Source organism: Manis javanica, chromosome X, assembly GCF_040802235.1.
Source record: "Manis javanica isolate MJ-LG chromosome X, MJ_LKY, whole genome shotgun sequence".
In the NCBI taxonomy this organism is placed as follows: domain Eukaryota; kingdom Metazoa; phylum Chordata; class Mammalia; order Pholidota; family Manidae; genus Manis; species Manis javanica.
In genome coordinates, this window is record NC_133174.1 from 76029968 (window position 1) to 76056159 (window position 26192).

The following is a 26192-nucleotide window of genomic DNA, read 5'->3' on the forward strand; positions in this document are numbered from 1 at the left end:
ACTTCTAAAACTGGCCAGAGATGCCACCTTTAAGTCAGTAAGATTAATGAAATATCAGACAGACGTTTCCTAGATTCATGAAATCTTCTACTTGGGTGTGTGTGATCACTACCTCTATGCAAATATTGGCTTATTTTTAAAAATATTCTTATACAAATTAACATATTAAGATTTCTCTAATTAATGTTGTCATTAATATGTGATATCACAAATAATATCAAATGCTAGTATGGTGTTACTCTTCAGAGTAATTTCTAACACATTTTAATTCTTGACTAAGAAAAATAATGAGGCTATGAAGAAAAGAGAATATATTATAGTCAAGTGACAAAGATTGTAAAAAAGAATGGATCTATTTAATGAAACAGCATAGGGAAGCTCAAGCATATTGAACAGATAACATTGGCTAATAAGGCCAAGGTTGCATATTTTAATTCCTCTTCATGGAAATTAGCTTTGCAAAGCAAGTCTTTGCCTAAGAGACACAGGTTGTACCCCAGAGTCTTGTGTAGTTGCTTTGAAAATACGCATCACTGGTTGCAAGTAAAACTAGTTTGGCACTTCAGAAAAAACTACAATTCAACATCATAGTATTGCACACTTTGTAACACAAAGGACAATATTTTATCCTTTTAAAATAGCAAAATACCACAATCTGTCATCTGAAGTTTTATTTGACAGTATATTTAAAAGTGGGTCTTGCTTAGAAGCCATGACAACACCTCCAAATCACAATGAGAGGTCAAGTGAACGACTTCCATCTTAAGAAGGCCTCATGGTGAGGAAAGAACACACACCTAGAGATCTAACAGGACTATACTGGACATTTGATTTCACTAAACAAAGTAAACAGGAGCTTCTTGGATGTAGCAATGAGTACATGGTTTGAGAATATACTGTCTAGCAGAACTTCATTCAGTTAAAAGAAAATTTAAGGTCAAACTATTTACAAATAAAAATTATTTATATCATTTAGTTTATGTTTACCTTTTCTAAATATTACTTTAGTCCTTTATTTAAAATTTCCTGTAATTGATTACTGCCAACAAAGGACTTATTTGTCCCCAGTATCTAAATGTTTAAAGTAAATGTATATTTCTTTCCAGAATTTTCTACAAATGCTCCTCTTAATACAAGAAGTCTTATTCATTTTTACTTGAGATTGGGAAAAGAGTAAAAATACAATTATGCAGAAGTTTTCTCAAAAAATTCTTATTTTGGTACTATTTTTATAATGGCTATAGATTATGTCTTAATTAAATTTATACCCTCAGCATCTAGCATATAGTACTTACCTCACATTTAAATTAAGGTAAAATAAAGCTTCTTAGATATATAAAATGTTATTTATATATAATACAGCATATGGTATATACTTATACACCATCTCTATGGTATATAGTATAGTAAAACATAAAGTGTATGTAAGTGGACCTTACTAAAAAATTTTTCAGCCCTCATACTATCAAGAAGGTATACTACTTTTTTTCAAATACCTGTAGAGGAAAGTTATAGACAAAATACATTTAAGAACACTAGTTCTCTTGTATAGTAATATGGTTTGTCTAATTGACATTACCACTGTTCCATAACTGTTAGATATAAAATGGACCAAAAAAATCTAATTAGCTGTTTAAACTCATTATGCACCAAGTTTAATCTTGTTGCTTGTCACATTCAAATTTGTTTAAGCTTTAATAATATTCAAGTTCACGTACTTGTATTAAAGGCAACATGTGCTTAAATATAATGAATATTTTAATCTCACTAAATCATTATTGTTCTAACCATTTTTAAATTTGTTTAGGTGAATCATTTCTCTTTCCCATAAGATTTATGAGGCAGATTAATTCAAAGTAGTAGAAAATTGAGTCTTACCATTTATTTTTACACTTATTCATCCATCATTAACTTGGTGATGTATCTGCCCACTCAGTCTCTCATTTTAATGAAGAAAGTGAACCCACCTGAAAATAGTGGTTTACACAATATACATGCAAATTTTTAATTCATTTCCAGTTTTGGTTATTTAATTTGAAACAAAGCAGATTGTCTACCAGTAAGATTTAACTGCTAAAATCTAGACTAACTTGAACATAACTCCTGAAGTACAAGTTTAGGGAAATATTGATTGTTTAATTAGCTGTTTTGATTGACTTTCCTTTGAAATTTGGCTAATAGGCCATTCTTCCCTTGTACCCTTATTTGATGCTTGTTCTTACCCACATAAGACTTTTTACAGAGGGTTAGAGCTCTAGTTTTGCCAGATCTCTTAATTATCACTCCTTAATTCTAAGAGGTGGGGGAATGCCAGAAGGAAAAATGTGGGTGGATCAGTACAAATTTATGTACACTATAATGGCAAGTATTTAAAGACTATGTTCTTTTTAATGTGAACTGGTAGAATACTTTTCATATATAATATACTACAATGTTTCTCAAGTTCTGACCACCTGCAACAGCTTTTTGTTTTGCTTTGTCTTTTAATTTCAGAGATGTAGAAATCAGTTATGGAGTTTGATGAAAATATAACTTCTGGCCACATTCACAATTTACTTTTTTGTACTTCGAAGTTTGAAGATCGCTCATGTGCATTGAGTATAATGTAGTGATTAAAAGCCTGGCTTGGGCATTAGAGTATCTATCTAGCTTCAAAGCTTGCCTTAACACTTAATGCTATGTGATCTTTCCCAAATCACTTAAACTTAATTTTCTCATCAATAAGTGGGGATTGTAATAGTATCCACTACAAAATGAGAAAGTGTATATAAAACATTAAGAATATAACCTGACATATAATAAGCACTTAATCAATAATAGTTGTTATTAAGCACTAGAATATAAACTCCAGGTGGAAAGTACCTGTGTCTAATTCACAAATGAATCTTCTCAGTGATTAGTGGAGTGTCTGCTATAGATTGTATAGTTAATATTGTTAAATGAATGTATGAAGGATGGCATATCCTTTTTTTTGATATCACTAATGTATAATTACTTGGACAACATTATGGTTACTAGACTCCCCCTACTATCAAGTCCCCCCACAACATACTCCATTACAGTCATTGTCCATCAGCGTAGTAAGATACTATAGAATCATTACTTGTCTTCTCTGTATATACTGCCTTTCCTGTGTCCCCCACCACTACATTATGTGTGTTAATTGCAATGCCCCTTTTCCCCTCTTCTCCCTTCCTTCCCACCCATCCTCCCCAGTCCCTTTCCCTTTGGTAACTGTTGGTCCATTCTTGGGTCCTGTGAGTCTGCTGCTGTTTTGTTCCTTCAGTTTTTTCTTTGTTCTTATACTGGCATACTCTTTTAATTTTAGACACTATTCCTTTTGTATCATGGCTGCATAATACAATATTAAAAACTCACTTTTGTAACTTACCTAAACATTGTGGTAAAAAAGAAAATGCTTGTTTCTGTGGTATATTGGCCAGGATAGTCTAGATTTTGCTATAGGAGCAAGAACTACAACATCTCAGTGGCTCAACAACAAAGCTTTAGTTCTCCCTCATGCCATATGTCCCATGTGAATCACCAGGAACCTCTGCTTCTTAGCTACTCAGGAAACCAGGATGACAGAGGCTTCATCATTTTGTAGATGCATCATCAAAAGCACATGGCCCTCCCCTTTTCTCCATTGCTATGGCAGGGTCAAAGAAAACTGCAGCTTCATATGGGGAAATACATTCTTCAGTAGGTAACTGTAACTCAGGGGGGAAAATCCTGGGACAAAATATCTTTGAAACTGAAATCAGTCAAAAGGAGAAATAAAGTAGGAGAAAACACTTATTTCTTACAAACAGTCATCTGCACCTCCTGACCCAGCTAAAGAAGAAGAGACCCCACCTAACCTCTCCAGTCCAGATATGCTCTCGCTCACCCATATAATTACCTATTGATATGGAGATGGACTACTTCTCTCCACCCCTTGGAAACACCTATTGATATGAAGATGCACTAAATCCAGGCAAGAGATTCCAGAAATATTACAATTTTACCCACGGTAACACACATCACTGTGATTACATGTGACCTCCCCTCAGAACCTACAGTCTGAAAGTAGCCCCTGATCCTGAATAGCTGCAGAGGTGAGGGAGATACAATCCTCCAGTGCCTGGAAGGAAAGGAAAACTAGTTATTTATAAGATTTAGAAATGTCTAACACAGAGAAGAACTTTTGTACACATTTTCACATTTACAAAGTTTGTCTTTCTGTATGTAAAACCACACTTGTATTCAGTAGAGCCTACAACTTTAGTTATTTATTTTTCTCTGTGGTGGGAGATATTTATTTGACATTATATAAAACATACTATCACTGAATATACCAACACTTTGAATATCCATTTTTTGACTACTTTAAAAATTGTAGTAAGTGTACATAACATAAAATGTACACATTAATCACTTTAAGTACATTTCAGTGGAATTAAATATATTCACATTATTGTGCAACCATCACCACCATCCATTTCTAGAACTTTTTCACCTTCCACAAGTGAAACTCCATATCCATTAAATAATAACTCCCATTCTTCCCCACCTGCCCCTAGCAATCATGATTCTCTATTCAGTCTGTATGAATTTATCACTCAAGATAATTCATATAAGTGAAATAATCCAGTATTTGTCCTTTTGTGACCAGTTTATTTCACTTGGTGTAATGTCTTCATAGTTCATTTATGTTGCACCATGTTCCATAATTTCCTTCCTTTCTAAGGTTGACTAATATTCCATTATATTTATATATACATACCACATTTTGTTTATCTACCCATTAGTCAATGGACATTGGGTTGCTTCCACCTTCTGGCACTTGTGATTAATGCTGCTATGAACATGGGGGTACAAATATCTGTCAGAGTCCCTGCTTTCAATTATTTTGGTTATATCTGCAGAAGTGGAATTGCTAGATCATACAGTATTTCTATTTAATTTATGGAGGAACCACCATACTGTTTTCCTTAGTGGTTGTACTATTTTACTTTGATGCCAGAAATGCCCAAGAGTTTCAGTTTTCTCAAGAGTTTTTCCTTTAGCTCTTTGAACATATTTAAAATGATAATTTTAAGGTATTTGTCTCCTAAGTTATATGTCTGTGTGTTTTCAAGGACAATTTCTGGAGATTTGGTACTTTCCTTAGGTTATATTTTCTTATTTCTTTGTATGCCATGTGATCTTTGATGGAAAACTGGGCACTTGAAAAAATTACCAACTCTCAGTTTTTGCAGTCTAGCAGAGAAGGCCTTCACTAATTAGTGGGCCTCTCAGCCTTGGGATCAGTCTGGGGTGAGGGCTGGAAGTCTTCTTAGCTCTTTTCTGGGCATGCATTTTGCCTTGGCCTATATATGTGCTTCTCCCTTTCCCAACCCCAATTTCTCTCATATACTGGGCTGCTTTCAAAAGTTTCCATTTCTAAAGAGTCTAAACCCTGGTTCTACTAGGGTCCTTAGATATTCTGTTGCATTCCCCTGCTGTAATCTCTTACCTCCAGACATCTGCAGGCCAGCAATTCCCCTGCAGTTTTTACCTGTCACAGTGCCTACCACTGTCTTCTGCAGGTCCTATCAGACTGAGATAGAAACTACATCACCATTCCCCAGGGATGCTCTGAGTTAGTCAAGACGGAAGCAAATCATTCAGGCAGCTCACAGGAAGGTTAGAATGTTGTAAATATGTTCTACTTTGCTCCCTGAGGCCCAAGGAAGAAAACTGGAAACTGGGCTACTTCCTCATGACTTCACTGTGCCAGGAAAAGTATATAGGGCAAGGGCAAGTAAAAATGGCACAAAACTGTTTTGAATATGGCTTTTACTTGATTAGGTGTTTCCTTGGTTCTCTCTAGTTCTTTTAAAAATGTTTCTGTGGGGGAATGAGGGCCTGGAGTTTCCTAATCTGCCATCTTGCTGATGTCTGAATATCCATTTTCAGATTTTTCACACTATGGACATGTCACATAACAGTCACCAGAGCATAGCAATAGCAATCCTAAATTAGTATACATAGCTGATATGAAAGCATTGCTCATAAAACCCATTACACAAAACTCAAAGAGATTAACGATCAATCTAACAGGTTGGTGAATGTTAAATTCTGAACACACCCTGTGGTTCTCTGTAATTATTAGTAGATGCCCAGATTTTCAGAACTTTTCACTTGGTAATTACTTTTCCATTTCTGCCAGGACTTTAACACAGCTGACTGGCATGGTAATTTTCTCTCAAAAGTCCTTTCTGTCACATTATGGTTGCTTTATTTGGTGGGGGAGGGGTGTTCCTTACTCTAAGATAATCTCCTTACTACCCTGCTGTAATGAACATGCAACTGGCAATAAAAGATTAAAAAGTCAAGAGGTTCTAGTATAATTGCTATGTCAAAACTTTCTATTCCTTTATTAATTTTAATTTTTCTATTTTTCCACTGTAGCAAATTCACCACATGTAAACCTCTTAGCAGCATAAAGTTCATGGTCCTTAGATTTTACCTCTTTTTTCTTGTGTGGATAAAATGAGAGTTCCTGTCGCCAGGATTCTCACCTGGCCCTGATTGACTAGCTCACTGCACACCTGTGGGCAATACATGGCTGTTGACTCTATATAAAGAGCTCCACCCAGTGCTCTGGGCATGACACTGTGGCAGGGCTGAGAGGCTGCAGGAGAGCAGAGCAGAGGCTGGTGTGGTGGCAGCGCTGAGGACAGAGGCCCAGAGAATGACTGCACGGGATGACTGTGCAGAGAGGCCCAGAGGACGGCTGTGTGGGCAGGCTATGCAGAGAAGCCCAGAGGACAGCTATGCGGACAGAGGGGCTGAGAGGCAGAGACTGGTTTGCTGCATACAGACTCGCTGAGTGAATGGGATTCTAGTGACCTGCCACCTGGAAATAAAGTTAGGTATAACTTTTTCACCCCAAAGAGCGTTCTGCTGTCAATTTTCTTTGGTCACATTGAATCCATAGCGAACTTGCCTAGGGCTGAAATCCATTGGCAAGACATCTTGTTTTAATGGCCCCCTCTTTGCAATTGCCAGTCTGTTAGCTTCTCCTAAGCTGCATTAGGGCCTAATTTCTGTAGCTTTTTTAGGATTCTATATTGCTGTTCTCACTGCTATGTTTCCCTTCTAATAACATCTTTACCTTATCTTAGCACTATGCTAAAAATTGTTCTCAGCAACTGCCACTTCGTTGCTAATGTCTTGTTTGCAATGGTTTATCCATGTTTTACCTTGCTAGTGATGGATGGAAATCTAGGTCTAGCTGACTATAAAGCTGATACTTTTAATCAACTTGCTGTGCTAGGTCTACTCTAGGTACTCAAGTAATTATTCTATAACTTACATAACCAACAAAACCAACAATAAGCAAAAACCCCACATTGAACTCATGTTCTCCCAAACAACAAAACAAGCACAGTTAGTGTAAAGTTTTATAATAAGTACTTTTTTTTTCATTTCAAATTAACTTTCATTGTAAAATTGAGATACAGAAGGAAGAACACTGGTTAGTAAGGACATCTGCTTCTGTCATTTGCACTGGCTCTTCCCTTTCTTGACATCTTAAGCAGTGTGTGTGTGGTAGGGGGGCATTTGATATCTGCTTAATCCAATCCTCCATAAGAGGCTTTTCATGAAAACAAATTAAAAACTTCATAGCATACAATATGACAGGCTTTTTGGGAGTTTTCAGATTTCTCACAGATTTTTGGGACCTAAGCTAATTTCTTCATCTCTTACAATGCATTTATAGCCCTATAGTAATATTGACTTAAACATTTATGAAAATAATTTATAAGGATATTTTATTACATTAAGTATCTTATGTAACAGGGAAAATACATGAAAACCTTATTAAGCTATTAATTTGCAGGAAAATATAGGACGGAGAAACATGTTATACCATACCATTAGAATGCAATTGGAAAAATCCATGTTGTAGGGCATTACAGAAAAATTAATCCAGTATCTTCAACTACAAGGAGAAAGAGAGGGAGATAGAAGTCTTCAAATTAAAAGATACTTAGAAAAAATATTAGAAATAGATAAAACTAAGCTGTAGTGTTTAGGCATAAATAGGAAATGAGACTATACATATAAGTAAGGAAATTATTACAATAATTGTTCAGGATAGTAGTTATCCTTAGGAGACAAAGCATCACAGAATTGTGCATTAGTTTCCTCTTGCTACTGTAATGAACTATCGCAAATTTGTGGCTTAAAATAAGATACATTTATGATTTTATAACTCTGGAGGTTAGATTTCAGAAATGGGTTTTATGAGGCTAAAATTAAAGCACTGACAGTGACATGCTCCCTTCAGAGGTTCTAAGGGAGAATCTTTTCCCTTCCAATTCTAGCTTCTGGAGGCACCCTGCATTCCTTTGCTTGTGGTCTCTTCTTCCATCTTCAAAGCCAGCAGTGTAGCATTTTCTCTTCTTTCTAACCCTCTGCCTCCTTCTTTTAAGGACCCTTGTATTTCATCAGGTTTATCTAGGCTAGATCCTTGATTATCTAGGGTAATATCCCTCCCCATCTCAGGATCCTTAAATTCATGACATCTGAAAGTCCTTTTTGCCATGTAACTTAAACTATTAATAGAGTCTGAAGATTAGAATATGTACTTCTTTGGGGGAATTGGAGGGCATTATTCAGCCCACCACAGGTGGCTAATAACACTCTATATCCTGGTCAGACTGGTAATTGTAAGAGTATGTTTTATAATTAGGATTGGAACATATAGCAATGTGCACAGACATTCACACACACACACACACACACACACACACACACACACAAATTATCTTTAAATTGCAGATAAATAATGAATCTTTTTTGTATATCTGATGTAGTATTTGGTACAGACTTTTAATAAAAAAGTGATTCATTTTTTCACTGGGAATTCAAATTTCAGTGGGTGTCATATATTTATGTCAGTTATACTTAAAATAATTAAGCTGGGCATTTCTCTTGCACAGTTTTTTTTTGTATTCATATTGTACCACACAATAAATATTTAAATATTTATACATTTATTTGTATATATGTATATATGTACATGCACATATATACATGTACCTGTATTGTGTGTGTAGCTAACGTATACACACACACTGTATATGTTTACCATTCCAGCTCTGTTTCATCCTTTTGTCAAGAATGTTCTTCCTGTGCATAACTGCATGGATGTCTCCTTGCAATTCTACAATTATCTGCCTCTATGGAACCATATCAGATATACCATACCTCACCAAGCTATCCAAAAAAAATTTATCTACCATTTCAATTTATTGCATTCTTCTTTTTCTCCAGAGAACTTACTACTGTATGAAAGTAATTAAAATTTTCATTTGGCCCATAATATACAGACGTAACTTAACAAAACCCCCTCTTTGTTTCCTGATGGTGCAGTAGACATCTTGCAATGATGTGAGTGAAAGTCATATGCAAACGTTGCTAAGCAAGTTGCAACAATGAACCTGGGCCTTGATGATTTCCTTGGGTAGCTGTAACCAGCCGTGTTTTGCCTGACTTGGAAATGTCTGTTCATTTAGAAAAATAAAACTTTAAGGTTAAAACAAAAAGCAAAGTTCTGTACTTAAAAATTTCATGTCTTAATGAATGGAGCTGAAGATGGTGGCATGAGTAGGGCAGCAGAAATCTCCTCCCAAAACCATATATATTTTTGAAAATACAACAAATACAACTATTCTTCAAAGAAAGACCAGAAGATCCAGGGCAACAGCCAGGCTACATCTACATCTGTGAGAACCCAGCACCTCACAAAGGGGTAAGATACAAGCCACAGCCAGGACAGAACCGAGCACCACCCCTACCCCAGCTCCCCAGAAGAAGGAGAGAAGTCAGAGTGGAGAGGGAGAAGGAGCCCAGGACTGCTAAATACCCAGCCCTAGCCATCCACACAAGGAGCAGAGACACAAAGTGCCTGGTGTGCTGGATACTAGGGAAATGGAACAGTAAAATCTGTGAGTGGGTTCCCACAGTCAGCAACCCTTGGACAAAAGAAAAGCAAGTGCTTTCTGAAAGTCTTAAAGGGACAGGAGCCTCATAGCTGGATGGAAGTGTCCCAGCACACACAGCCAAGCAGCTGGGAATCCCAGGGAACTCCGGGTGCTCTAACCCCCTGAGCAGCAGCACAGCTCTGAGGCCCCACATGGTGACAAACAGTCTCCCACCCCTCCCCCTCAGGTGGGGCCCCACCATAGCAGAGCAGCAGCTTGAGACTGGCCACACCCACAGCAGTGATGCAGAGTTTCCTCCACAGTGGCCCAGGCAAGAATCAGAAACCCCATCTGCATACAGCTGCCCAGCACAAGCCGCTAGGGGTCACCATTCTCCCAGAAGAGGAAGGTGAGGAGCAAGCGGGAAGGGACTTTGTTCTCCCAGCTGACACACACGCCAACTGCCCATGACTACCTCTATTGCCATGAAAAGGTAGAAGAATTTGATCAAGACCAGAATCACACAGACATACTCCCCTGAGAGGGAACCTGGGGAGATAGACTTAACCAATCTGCCTGAAAAAGAATTCAAAATAAAGGTCATAAACATGCTGATGGACTTGCAGAGAAATATGCAAGAGCTAAGGAGGGAGAATATAGAAATAAAACAATTACTGGAAGGACTTAAAAGCAGAATGGATGAGGTACAAGAAGTGATTAATGGAATAGAAATCGGAGAATAAGAACAGGGAGAAGCTGATGCAGAGAGAGATAAAAGGATCTCCAGAAATGAAATAATATTAAGAGAATATGTGACCAATCCAAATGGAACAATATTCTCATTATAGGGGACCAGAAGAAGAAGAAGAGAGAAAAAGGGATAGAAAGTGTATTTGAAGAAATAATTGCTGGAAACTTCCCCAAACTGGAGGAGGAAATAGTTGCTCAGACCACAGAAGCACACAGAACTCCCAAAACAAGGGACCCAAGGAGGACAATACCAATACACATAATAATCAAAATGGCAAAGAGCAAGGACAAGGACAGACTATTAAAGGCAGCCAGAGAGAGAAAAAAGGCCACCTACAAAGGAAAACCCATCAGACTATCATCAGACTTCTCAAGAAAAACCTTAACAGGCCAGAAGAGAATGGCATGATATATTTAATGCAATGAAACAGGAAGGCCTTGAACCAAAAATACTGTATCCAGCACAATTATCATTTAAATATGAAGGAGGGATTAAAAAATTCCCAGACAAGCAAAAGTTGATAGAACATGCCTCCCACAAACCAAATCTACAGGGTATTTTAGAGGGACTGCTCTAGATGGAAGTACCCCTAAGGCCAAATAGATGTCACCAGAAAAAATAAATCACAGCAAAGAAAGCAGGACAAACAAATACTAACTAAAGGCAAAAAATGAAATCAACTATCCACAAAAGCAGTCAAAGGCAACACAAAAGAGCACAAAATAAAACACCTAACATATAAATAATGGAGGAGGAGGAATAAGAAAGCAGAGAAATAAAGAATCATCAGACTGTGTTTATAATAGCTCACAAAGTGAGTTCTTAGACATTAAGATAGTAAAGAAGCTAACCTTGAACCTTTGTTAACCACGAACCTAAAGCCTGCAATGGCAATAAGTGCATATCTCTCAATAATCACGCAAAATATAAATGGGCTGAATGCAACAATTAAAAGACACACAGTAATAGAATGGATAAAAAAGCAAGAACCATCTATATGCTGCCTAGAAGAGACTAAACTCAAACTCAAAGACATGCACAGACTAAAAGTCAAGGGATGGAAAAGATATTTCATGCAAAGAACAGGGAGAAAAAAGTAGGTGTTGCAGTACTAGTATCAGACAAAATAGACTTCAAAACAAAGAAAGCCACAAGAGATAAACAAGGAAATGACATAAAGATAAAGGGATCAGTCCAACAAGAGGATATAACCATTATAAGTATATATGCACCAAATACAGGAGCACTGACATATGTGAAAGAAATACTAACAGAATTAAAGGAGGAAACAGAATGCAAAGCATTAATTCTAGGAGTCTTCAACATACCACTCACTCCAAAGGACAGATCCACCAGACAGAAAATAAGTAAGGACACAGAGGCACTGAACAACACATGAGAACAGATGGACCTAATAGACATCTATAGAACACTACACCCAAAGCAAAAGTATACACATTTTTCTGAAGTGCACATGGAACATTCTCCAGAATAGACCACATACTATGACACAAAAAGAGCTTCAGTAAATTCAAAAAGATTTAAATTCTACAAACCAACTACTCAGACCACAAAGGTATAAAACTAGAAATAAATTGTACAAAGAAAGCAAAAAAACGCTCACAACCACATGGAGGCTTATCAACATGCTCCTAAATAATCAATGCATCAACGACCAAATCAAAATAGAGGTCATGAAATATACGGAAACAAATGACAACAACAACACAAAGCCCCAACTTCTGTGGGATGCAACAAAAGCAGTTTTAAGAGGAAAGTATATAGCAATCCAGGCATATTTAAAGAAGAAGAACAATCCCAAATGAGTAGTCTAAAGACACAATTATCGAAATTGGAAAAAGAAGAACAAATGAGACATAAAGTCAGCAGAAGGAAGGATGTAATAAAGGTAAGAGAAGACATAAATAAAATTGAGAAGAATAAAACAATAGAAAAAATCAATGAAACTAAAAGCTGGTTCTTTGAGAAAATAAACAAAATAGATAAGCTCCCAGCCAGACTTATTAACAGAAAAAGGGAATCTACACACGTCAAGAGAATCAGAAATGAGAAATGAAAAAATCACAACAGACCCCACAGAAATATGAAGAATTATTAGAGAATACTACAAAAAACTATATGCTAACAAGCTGAAAAACCTAGAAGAAATGGACAACGTCCTAGAAAAAATACAACCTTCCAAGATTGACCAAGGAAGAAACAGAAAATCTAAAGAGACAAATTACCAGCAACGAAATTGAAGCGGTAATCAAAAAACTACCCAATAGCAAAACTTCCAGGCCAGATGGATTTACTGCAGTTTTATCAGACATACAGAGAAGACATAATACCCACTCTCCTTAAAGTTTCCCAAAAAATAAAAGATGAGGGAATACATCCAACCAGGCAAAGCCATGAACAAAAATAAAATTACAGACCAATATCCCTGATGAACATAGATGCAAAGATACTTAACAAAATATTAGCAAAATGAACTTGAAAATACATCAGGAGTATCATACACCATGACCAAGTGGGATTGATCTCAGGGATGCAAGGATGTTACAACATTCGAAAATCCATCAACAACATCCACCACATAAACAAAAAAAAAAGACAAAAATCACATGATCATCTCCAGAGATGCTGAAAAAGCATTCGACAAAATTCAACATCCATTCATGATAGAAACTCTTAACAAAATGGGTATAGAGATGTTGGGAAGGGTTGAAACCTAAAGGGAACAGAGAGAGGTCAGCTGAGGGACTGGGGTGAAAGAACGGTCAGAGATAATGAATTCACTTAGAAAAATAACAAGTCCCAGATGTTGAGTCTGAATATGCTGAGATAGGATCTATCCTGAGGACAGAACATGCTTATTTTGCAAAAAAGTATGTCAATACTCAGGCATATGCTTCTTGATCCCTGGTTAACTTGCCCTTCCTGAGTGTGTATAAAAAGAGAAGAATGAAAGCCAGACGCTATGATTCTAGCTTGACTGGGCGTCCTCTCAGAGTGATTTGTATATTTATTCAGCTCCACGCCTCCGCATTGGGACTGTTCGACTTCGATGGCAGGCACCGACAAGAGGGCAAGTACCTCAACATAATAAAGGCCATATATGAAAAAACCCACAATCAACATCATACTGAACAGCGAGAAGCTGAAAGCTTTTCCTTTAAGATTGGGAACAAGGCAGGGATGCCCACTATCCCCACTGTTATTCAACATAGTAGTGGAGGTCCGAGGCAATTAGACAAAACAAAGAAATACAAGGAATCCAGATTGGTAAAGAAGAAGTCAAACTGTCTCTATTTGCAGATGACATGATATTGCACATAAAAAACCCTAAGGACTCCACTCGAAAATTACTAGAATATTGGAATACAGCAAAGATGCAGGATACAAAATTCATACACAGAAATCTGAGGCTTTGTAATACACTAACAATGAAATAATGGAAAGAGAAATCAGGAAACAATTTCATTCACAATTTCATCAAAAAGAATAAAATACCTAGGAATAAACCTAACCAAGGAAGTGAAAGACCTATACCTGGAAAACTACAAGACACTCTTAAGAGAAATTAAAGAGAACACTAACAAATGGAAACTCATTCCGTGCTCTTGGCTGCAAAGAATTAATATAGTCAAAATGGCCGTCCTGCCCAAAGCACTCTACAGATTCAATGCAATCCCTATTAAATTACCACCAGCATTCTTCAATGAACTGGAACAAATAGTTAAAAAATTCATATAGAACCACCAAATATCCCGAATAGCCAAAGCAATCCTGAGAAGGAAGAATAAAGTGGGGGGTGGGGGGATACCACTCCCCAACTTCAAGCTCCACTACAAAGCCACAGTAATCAAGACAATTTAGTACTGGCACAAGAACAGAGCCACAGACCAGTGGAACAGAATAGAGTCTCCAGACATTAACCCAAACATATATGGTCAATTAATATATTATAAAGCAGCCATGGACATACAATGGGGAAATGACAGCCTCTTCCACAGCTCATGTTGGCAGAACAGGACAACTACATGTAAGAGAATGAAACTGGATCACTGTCTAATCCCATACACTAAAGTAAATTCGAAATGGATGAAAGACCTGAATGTAAGTCATGAAACCATAAAACTATTAGAAAAATCATAGGCAAAAATCCCTTGGACATAAACATGAGTGACTTCTTCATGAGCATACTCCCCAGACAAGGGGAAAAAAAGCAAAAATGAACAAGTGGGTCTATATCAAGCTGAAAAGCTTCTGTACAGCAAAGGACACCATCAATAGAACAAAATGGCATCCTACAGTATGGGAGAATATATTCATAAATGACAGATCTGATAAAGGGTTGACATCCAAAATATATAAAGAGCTCACACACCTCAACAAACAAAAAGCAAATAATCCAATTAAAAAATTGGCACAGGAGCTGGACAGACAGTTCTCCAATGAAGAAATTCAGATGGCCAACAGACACATGAAAAGATGTTCCACATTCCTAGTCATCAGAGAAATGCAAATTAAAACCACAATGAGATATCACCTCACACAAGTAAGGATGGCCACCATCTAAAAGACAAACAACAGCAAATTTTGACGAGGTTGTGGAGAAAGTGGGGCCCTACAACACTGCTGGTGGGAATGTAAATTAGTTCAACCTTTGTGGAAAGCAGTATGGAGGTTCCTCAAAAAGCTCAAAATAGAAATACCATTTGACCCATGAATTCCACTTCTAGGAATTTACCCTAAGAATGCAGCACTCCATTTTGAAAAAGAGAGATGCACCCCTATACTTATCGCAGTACTATTTACAATAGTCAAGAAATGGAAGCAACCTAACTGTCCATCAGTAGATGAATGGATAAAGATGTGGTAAATATACACAATGGAATATTATTCAGCCATAAAAAGAAAACAAATCCTACTATTTGCAACAACATGGATGGAGCTAGAAGGCATTATGCTCAGTGAAATAAGCCAGGTGGAGAAAGACAAGTACCAAATGATTTCACTTATACGTGGAATATAAGAACAAAGGAAAAATTAAAGTAACAAAACAGCAGCAGAATCACTGAATCCAAGAATGGACTAACAGTTACCAAAGGGAAAGGTACTGGGGATGATGGGTGGGAATGGAGGGAGAAGGGGGGTTGAGAAGAAATGGGGCACTATGATTAGCATGTGTAATGTGAGGGAGGGGGCATAGGGAGGGCTGTGCAACACAGAGAAGACAAGTAGTGATTTTACAGCATCTTACAACGCTGATGGGCAGTGACTAATGGCGTATGTGGGGGGGACTTGGTGAACGGGGGTGTCTATTAAACATAATGTTCCTCATGTGATTATAGATTAATGATACAAAAAAATGGAACTAAATTCTTTCAGATAATATCCTGAATGTAATATCATGTGGATTCTTAAAAGAAAGGAGAGCTCAATTTTGCTATGGATTTTCAGTTGGAAGAACTGTATGCTTAGTCATGTATCATGGAAGATCAGACAGAGACAAAAGCAGATAGTGCCATTTGAAAAAGAAAATAAATAAAGCATGTGCTTTGCATGCTTGAGGTAATAGGTGTCTGTATTTATACCTTGATTTGTAAATTACTGGAAACTTTGTCAATTTGTCATGCTTCAATACAGGCTACTTATAATTAAGTCTTGACTATGTGGTTTAATAAACTGTGATATAGGTTTTTTTTTTAGTTTTTCATATTGTTTCCATGCAATTTTTCATAATGCTTTGTATTTCATGTGGCTGTATTTTGTAAATAAGTATATATTAATCTGAGTATCTGATCATTTGACAATTGTCATTTCGGTGAGTTTACTGTCTCCTGCACACAGCTAATAACATAACTGCAGGCTCATGATATTCTTACAGCATATCTCTTGTGACAGAATAATTTGTACCAAATTACTATCAACAAAGTATGACATGAGTTTTGCTTTTATGTTACTTACAGTAATATTAACATTTTTTAGATTAAATTTAATTATGAGTTTTATCATGGGTTCTTTCCCTTACTCAGTCCATATTTATAGGAAAAGAAAAAGATTTTAAATGGCATTCAGTTTTAATAATAGAATGATATGCACCCAAGGTCATGTTCTAAGGTTTCAATTATTATGAATCTACATTTAGTTTATTAAAGAGCTTGTCAGTTTCACTGTCATTTTTTTCCTAAATAAAAAATTACTTATAGAATACAAGCAGGCATTATAATTTAGAGTGGTGAATCCTGTTATGAGTATGCCTTATATATTTCCCTTCATAAAAATAGACACATTTAATGTCCAAATAGGTCCTAAAAATTTATAAGACTCTAAGAAAGGAAACGTATATTAATGTCTCCTTCAAGGTAGGTACCAAATAATCACCTTTTAGGTCATTGTCTTGGTATATGCTTATGAAACTTCTACTAACATGAGCATTTTCCTTTTATGCAATGTATTACACTTATTTTGTAGAACATTTTCTGGTTCAAAATGGAGGTAGGCCCAACAACTTCAAAATATGATATACTACAGAGTTTGATATATTATATATTGAAGATGCATAATAAAGTCTTGATCAGGTACACAGCATGAATATCCCTAGTAAGATTAGTGTTGTGATTAATATTTCAAGTTCTTAAGACCTAACCCTTCTGTTTTGCTATGAAGAGCATAGGTAGATGAATAATATTGGTTATAATGATATACCTTTCTATAAGACCTCTGTTGCATTGTGAAAAAACTATAAGGAGTAACAATGAAGTTATTGGTAAAGGTCACTTAAAAACCCTTGAATCAGCAAAGTAGGTACTAGATGATAAAAGCTTTAAAGAACAATTTAGAAAAAAACAACTGAGAAAGTACAGCAAATATCCTGGAAAAAGCAGCATGAAACAACCTTTCAGTGAATTAGGTAACTTGCTGTGCTGTTTCCAACTCTACCCCCTATAATTAATGATACTTAGGATTGATCTATACATGGAATAGCTACATAAATCTATGTCAATTTGGCATGGTAATGAAATGTGAAAAGTTAATCAATATTCCTGTCTTGTGTTATCTTTACAAGTCCAAATTGGTTATAGGGAATATGTCTACTCACTGAAGTTAGTTCAAAAGAGATCACTTACTATTATTCTCATGGAACATGCCATATAACTGAGAACAAAGAGACACTACCAACTGAAGGTGAAACATACTATGTAATAAATATAAAAATAAGTGTTTACCAGAATACTTTTGATAAAGTAGTTGAAATTTTAGTGATTATCCTATGAACACAGAACTTGATTTATCTAAGGAAGACAAACATATATTTCTTATGGAATTATATCTTGATTTAATCAGCCACTCACTCTATGGATCTGCACAGTACCTCAATAAACCCAGGAACGTGTGTCAAATTGTGATGTTTCTGAAGAGAATGGGCTCAACTCTTGAAATGCAAAGTTTTGTTAAATAAATTGAACTGTGACTAATTAGGTGGTACACACTGATGGCAGCAACTTGTGTATAAATGTAGAAAAGAATGATTTGAACTTCTAGTTATGAGCTAAAGGTCAGTGCAGATGTGAAAAAAGAATACTATAAGAAGGGGGGCAGAACCAAGATGGCGGCATGAGTAGGACAGTGGGACTCTCCTCCCAAAAATATGTATATTTTTGAAAATACAATAAATAAAACTATCCCCAAACGAGACACCAGAAGATACAGGACAACAGCCAGACTACATCCACACTTGCGAGAACCCAGCTCCTGGTGAAAGGGGTAAGATACAAGCTGCAGCCTGGTGGGACACAAGGCCCCTCACCCCAGCTCCCGGCAGGAGGAGAGGAGTCGGAGAGGGGAGGGACAGGGAGCCCAGGACTCCTAAACACCCAGGACTAGCCATCTACACCAGAGCGCAGACACAGTGCATGCGTGGAGTGCTGGAAACTAGGGAAGCAGGACAGTAACACCTCTGAGGGGGTCCTAAAGCTGGCACCCTTGGGACAAAGAAAAGCGAGTACTTGTTGAAAGTCTTAAAGGGACAGGGTCCCCACAGCTGGACGGAAGCATACCGGGTCACAGTCCAGCAGCTGGAAATTCCAGGGAACTCTGGGTGCACTAATCCCCTGGGCAACAGCTCTGAGACCCCTCATGGAGGTAAACAGTCAAACAGCCCCCCATTCATTACCCCTCCAGGGCCCCACTATAGCAGAGAAGCAGCCTGAGGCTAGTCACGCCTACAGCAAGGGAGCTTCCTCCATACTGGCCGGGCAAGATACAGAGACACAGTCTACATGCAATTGCCCAACACAAGCCACTAGGGGTCGCAGTTGTCCCAGTAAAGAAAGACCAGGAGCAAGTGGAAAGTCTTGACTCTCCCAGCTGACAGACAAGTCAATAGCACATGACTGTACCTATCAACATGAAAAGGCAAAAAAATTTGATCCAGACAAGACTAACCCAGACAGCTTCGACATCTTCTACATCTTCCCTTGAGAAGGAACCTGGGGAGATAGCTTTAACCAGTATTCCTGAAAAAGAATTCAAAACAAGTCATAACCATGCTGATCGACTTGCAGAGAAATATGTAAGAACTAAGGAGGGAGAAGGCATAAATAAAATAATCTCTGGAAGGACTTCAAAACAGAATGGATGAGATGCAAGAGACCATTAATGGACTAGAAAACAGAGAACAGGAATGCAGAGAAGCTGATTCAGAGAGAAATCAAAGGAACTACAGGAATGAAAGAATTTTAAGAGAAATGTGTGACCAATCAAAACAGAACAATATCCGCATTATAGGGGTACCAGAAGAAGAAGAAGAGAGAAAAAGGGATAGAAAGTGTCTTTGAAGAAAAAATTGCTGAAAACGTCCCCAAACTAGGGGAGCAAATGGCCTCTCAGACCACAGAGGTACACAGAACTCCCATGAAAAGGGATCCAAGAAGGGCAACAACAAGACACAAAATAATTAAAATGGCAAAGATCAAAGACAAGGACAAAGTAGTAAAGGCAGACAGAGAGAAAAAAAAGGTCACCTACAAAGGGAAACCCATCAGGCTATCATCAGACTTCTCAACAGAAACCCTACAGGCCAGAAAAGAATGGCATGATATACTTAATGCAATGAAACAGAAGGGCCTTGAACCAAAAATACTGCATCCAGCACGATTATCATTTAAATATGAAGAAGGGATTAAACAATTCCCAGACAAGCAAAAGTTGAGGGAATTTGCCTCCCACAAACCACCTCTACAGAGCATCTTACAGGGACTGCTCTAGATGGGAGCACTCCTAAAAAGAGCACAGAACAAGACACCCAACATATGAAGAAGGGAGGAGGAGGAATAAGAAGGGAGAGAAATAAAGAATCATCAGACAGTGTTTGTAATAGCTCCATAAGCGAGTTAAGTTAGACAGTAAGGTAGTAAAGAAGCTAACCTTGAACCTTTGGTAACCACAAACTTAAAGCCTGCAATGGCAATAAGTACATACCTTTCAATAATCACCCTAAATGTAAATAGACTGAATGCACCAATCAAAAGACACTGAGTAATAGAACGGATAAAAAAGCAAGACCCATCCATATGCTGCTTACAAGAGTCTCACCTCAAACCCAAAGACATGCACAGACTTAAAGTCAAGGGATGGAAAAGGATATTTCATGCAAACAACAGAGATAAAAGAGCAGGTGTTGCAATACTAGTATCAGACAAAATAGACTTCAAAATACAGAAAGTAACAAAATATAAAGAAGGACATTACATAATGATTAAGGGCTCAGTCCAACAAGAGGATATAACCATTATAAATATATATGCACCCAATACAGGAGTACCAACATACCTGAAACAAATAGTGACAGAACTAAAGGAGGAAATAGAATGCAATGCATTCATTCTGGGAGACTTCAACACACCACTCACTCCAAAAGACAGATCCACCAGACAGAAAATAAGTAAGGACACAGAGGCACTGAACAACACACTACAACAGATGGACCTAATAGGCATCTATAGAACTCTACATCCAAAAGCAACAGGATACACATTCTTCTCAAGTGCACATGGAACAATTTACAGAATAGACCACATACTAGGCCACAAAAAGAGCCTCAGTAAACTCAAAAAGATTGAAATCCTACCAACCAACTTTTCAGACCACAAAGGCATAAAACTAGAAATAAATTGTACAAAGAAAGCAAAAAGGCTCACAAACACATGGAGGCTTATCAACATGCTCCTAAATAATCAATGGATCAATGACCAAATTAAAATGGAGATCCAGTAATATATGGAAACAAACGACAACAGCAACACAAATCCCTAACTACTGTGCGATACAGCAAAAGCAGTCTTAAGAGGAAAGTATATAGCAATCAAGGCATATTTAAAGAAGGAAGAACAATCCCAAATGAATGCTCTAATGTCACAATTATCGAAATTGGAAAAAGAAGACAAATGAGGCCTAAGGTCAGCAGAAGGAGGGACATAATGAAGATCAGAGAAGAAATAAATAAAATTGTGAAGAATAAAACAATAGCAAAAATCAGTGAAACTAAGAGCTAGTTCTTCAAGAAAATAAACAAAATAGATGAGCCTTCAGCCAGAATTATTAAGAGGAAAAGAGAGTCAGCACACATCAACAGAATCAGAAAAGAGAAAGGAAAAATCATGACGGACCCCACAGAAATACAAAGAATTATTAGACAGAATAATTCACTACTATGAAAATATATATATTAACAAGCTGGGAAACCTAGGAGAAATGGACAACTTCCTAGAAAAATACAACCTTCCAAGACCGACCCAGAAAGAAACAGAAAATCTAAACAGACCAATTACCAGCAATGTAATTGAAGCGGTAATCAAAAAAACTACCAAAGAACAAAACCCCCGAGCCAGATGGATTTACCTCAGAATTTTATCAGACATACAGAGAAGACATAATACCCATTCTCCTCAAAGTTTTCCAAAATATAGAAGAGGAGGGAATACTCCCAAACTCATTCTCTGAAGCCAACATCACCCAAATACCAAACCAAGGCAAAGACCCTACCAAAAAAGAAAACTACAGACCAATATCCCTGATGAATGTAGATGCAAAAATACTCAACATAGTATTAGCAAATCGAATTCAAAAATACATCAAGAGGATCATACACCATGACCAAGTGGGACTCATCCCAGGGATGCAAGGATGGTACAACATTCGAAAATCCATCAACATCATCCACCACATGAACAAAAAGAAAGACAAAAACCACATGATCATCTCCATAGATGCTGAAAAAGCATTCGACAAAATTCAACATCCATTCATGATAAAAACTCTCAACCAAATGGGTATAGAGGGCAAGTACCTCAACATGATAAAGGGCATATATGATAAAGCCACAGCCAACATCATATTGAAGAGCGAGAAGCTGAAAGCTCTTCCTCTGAGATCGGGAACAAGACAGGGATGCCCACTCTCCCCACTGTTATTCAATATAGTTCTGGAGTTCCTAGCCATGGTAATTAGACAAAACAAAGAAATACAAGGAATCCAGATTGTTAAAGAAGAAGTTAAACTGTCATTATTTGCAGATGACATGATATTGTACATAAAAAACCCTAAAGACTCCACTCTGAAACTACTAGAGGTAGTATCAGAATTCAAGAAAGTTGCAGGATACAAAATTAACACGCAGAAATCTGTAGCTTTCCAATACACTAACAATGAACTAATAGAAAGAGAAATCAGGAAAACAATTCCATTCACAATAGCATCAAAAAGAATAAAATACCTAGGAATAAACCTAACCAAGGAAGTGAAGGACCTATACCCTGAAAACTATAAGACACTCTTAAGAGAAATTAGAGGACACTATCAAATGGAAACTCATCCCATGTTCCTGGCTAGGAAGAATTAATATAGTCAAAATGGCCATTCTGCCCAAGGCAATATACAGATTTGATGCAATCCCTATAAAGTTACCAGCAACATTCTTCAATGAACTGGAACAAATAGTTCAAAAATTCATATGGAAACACCAAAGACCCCGAATAGCTAAAGCAATCCTGAGAAGGAAGAATAAAGTGGGGGGGATCTCACTCCCCTACTTCAAGCTCTAATACAAAGCCATAGTAATCAAGACAATTTGGTACTGGCACAAGAACAGAGCCACAGACCAATGGAAGAGAATAGAAACTACAAACATTAACCCTAACATATATGGTCAACTAATATTCAATAAAGGGGCCATAGATATACAATGGGGAAATGACAGTCTGTTCAACAGATGGTGCTGGCAAAACTGGACAGCTACATGTAAGAGAATGAAACTGGATCACTCTCTAACCGCATACACAAAAGTAAATTCAAAATGGATCAAAGACCTGAATGTAAGTCATGAAACCTTAAAACTATTAGAAAAAAACATAGGCAAAAATCTCTTAGACATAAACATGAGTGATCTCTTCTTGAACATATCTCCCTGGGCAAGGGAAACAAAAGCAAAAATGAACAAATGGGACTATATCAAGCTGAAAAGCTTCTGTACAGCAAAGGACACCATCAATAGAACAAAAAGGTATCCTACAGTATGGGAGAATATATTCGTAAATGACAGTTCCAATAAAGGGTTGACATCCAAAATATATAAAGAGCTCACACACCTCAACAAACAAAAAGCAAATAATCCAATAAAAATTGTGCAGAGGAGCTGAATAGACAGTTCTCTAAAGAAGAAATTCAGATGGCCAACAGACACATGAAAAGATGCTCCACATTGCTTGTCATCAGAGAAATGCAAATTAAAACCACAATGAGATATCATCTCACACCAGTAAGGATGGCTACCATCCAAAAGACAAACAACAACAAATGTTGGCGAGGTTGTGGAGAAAGGGAAACCCTCCTACACTGTTGGTGTTAATGTAAATTAGTTCAACCATTGTGGAAAGCAGTATGGAGGTTCCTCAAAATGCTCAAAATAGAAATACCATTTGACCCAGGAATTCCACTTGTAGGAATTTCCCCCAAGAATGCAGTACTCCACTTTGAAAAAGACAGATGCACCCCTATGTTTATCGCTGCACTATTTACAATAGCCAAGATATGGAAGCAACCTAAATGTCCATCAGTAGATGAATGGATAAAGAAGATGTGGTACATATACACAATGGAATATTACTCAGCCATAAGAAAAAAACAGATCCTACCATTTGCAACAACATGGTGGAACTAGAGGGTGTTATGCTCAGTGAAATAAGCCAGGCGGAGAAAGACAAGTACCAAATGATTTCACTCATATGTGGAGTATAAGAACAAAAGAAAACTGAAGGAACAAAACAGCAGCAGAAGCACAGAACCCAAAAAGGACTAACAGTTACCAAAGGGAGAGGGACTGGGGAAGGGTGGGAAGGGAGGGATAAGGGCGGGAATAAAAGAAAGGAGCATTACGATTAACATGTACAGTGGGGGTGGGGCACGGGGTGGGCTGTGCAACACAGAGAAGACAAGTAGTGATTTTACAGCATCTTACTATGTTGATGGACAGTGACTGTGTATGGGGATGGTGGGGGAGACTTGGTGTAGGGGGGAGCCTAGTAAACGTAATGTTCCTCATGTATTTGTAGATTAATGATATCAAAATAAAATTTTAAAAAGAAGATTTCAAAAATGTAGGTCATGAGCCCCATAGCAGCCTACAGAATCACAATCTCTGGGGATGGGACCAGGGACACTGCATTTTTAAGATCCCGCCTTCCAAGTTTTTCTTAACATGAGAATCTTTACTAAAGGAAGAAGATTAGGTAAATGTCCTTCCAGTGCCCAAGAATTGTTCAATTTTGTTCTAATGATAAGTATTCCTTAGAAAAGAAATTTTTGCTATCTTGGAGTCCTTTCCCATCTCCTGTTAGGAAAATGCATGATATATTTTAGATGCTGAGAACCAAAATAGCAATGACATGCGAAAATGTATAATTTAAAATACTACACTTTAAAATACTTATTCTAATTTGCCATACATGCCATAACTTATGAATATTTTATTGAGGCTCCCTAAAAATGACAGGTGCTAGGACCTAATGGACTTTAGGCACCTTCAATAGGAGGCGAACATCACACTGGTGCCATGGAAGCAGGTACAGAAAAGCCAGTTCTTCCACATGTAAGCTACTTAGACTCCATTTCTGCTCTCTTCATACCATCTCCAAGGTATCAGCAGCTTTACGTTTGCTTGTTAAACCTGAAGCATGTTTCTTGCAAAGGCTTTATTGGAAGGACAGATCGAGATCTTGGAGAAGCTCTTGGCCTTCTTGGATGAGGCGGTCAGAGAAGAGGAGGAGGAGGAGGAAATATTGGAGGGATAGTTGGAGGAATTGTGAATTTTATCAGCGAGGCTGCAGCAGCTCAGTTTACCCCAGAACCGCCTCCCATACTGCAACATTTCACTAATGTGGAGGCCAATGAAAGTGAGGAAGTTAGGCGGTTTTGGCAAGTTTGCACAGCTGGCTGGACCGGACATGGAGGTGGGTGCCACTGACCTAATGAATACCCTCAACAAAGTTCTTTCTAAGCATAAGGATCTGAAGACTGACGGCTTTAGTCTTGACACCTGCCAGAGCATTGTATCTGTTATGGACAGTGACACCACCGGGAAGCTGGGCTTTGAAGAATTTAAGTATCTTTGGAACAACATCAAGAAATGGCAGTGTGTTTATAAGCAACACGACAGAGACCATTCCGGGTCTCTGGGAAGTTCTCAGCTTCGGGGTGCTCACCAGGCAGCAGGCTTCCAGCTAAATGAAGAACTTTCACAAATGATTGTCCACCGATATGCTGATGAGGATGGAAATATGGATTTTAACAACTACATCAACTACCTGGTCCGCCTGGATGCCATGTTCCATGCCTTCAAATCTCTGGGTAGAGATGCAGATGGCCTGATTCAAATGTCTATCCAAGAGTGGCTGCAGCTGACCTTGTACTCCTGAAGTGGGCGCAGAGGAGTCAGGACCCTCCCTAGAGGTCAGGACGGCCGCATGCCTCGCTGTGCCAGTCTTCCTTATCCACCAGCTGTTCTTTCCTGACAGCTCTTCTACAAACCGGCAAAGTTCTGAATTTGTGCTGCCCTTTGCTGCTTAATTAAAACACATTGTTCATGAAAAAAAGAAAGAATACTATTAGAAAACGACATAGGCTTTGAGAATTTCTGTCTTTTTTTGCACACAAGGTATTAGGCTTCTATCTTCCATTTCCCAGGGGAAATCTTACCCAAAATTGTGCTCTTTGTAATGCTGAACTCAGGGAAAAGTATTCCACTTTTTTTTATCATCTAGAGATAATTTAGTAATTAAAGATAATTTATGCCTTCAGGAGAAATTCTAGGAGGGAGAAACAACCATTTCAAAACAAGATGTATTTCTTTTCCTTCTATAAGAGTTTGGAAGGGAGAAGAGTTGACCAGGTGTTGATATAAGGCGCTCCTAAGCCTC

The 26192-nt window shown here is 37.6% G+C and overlaps 1 pseudogene; it reads left to right on the forward strand.

The window, feature by feature from the left end:
• Positions 1–24950: 24950 nt before the first annotated feature.
• On the forward strand, positions 24951–25691 carry LOC108400497 (calpain small subunit 2-like; annotated as a pseudogene).
• The last annotated feature ends 501 nt before the right edge of the window (positions 25692–26192 follow it).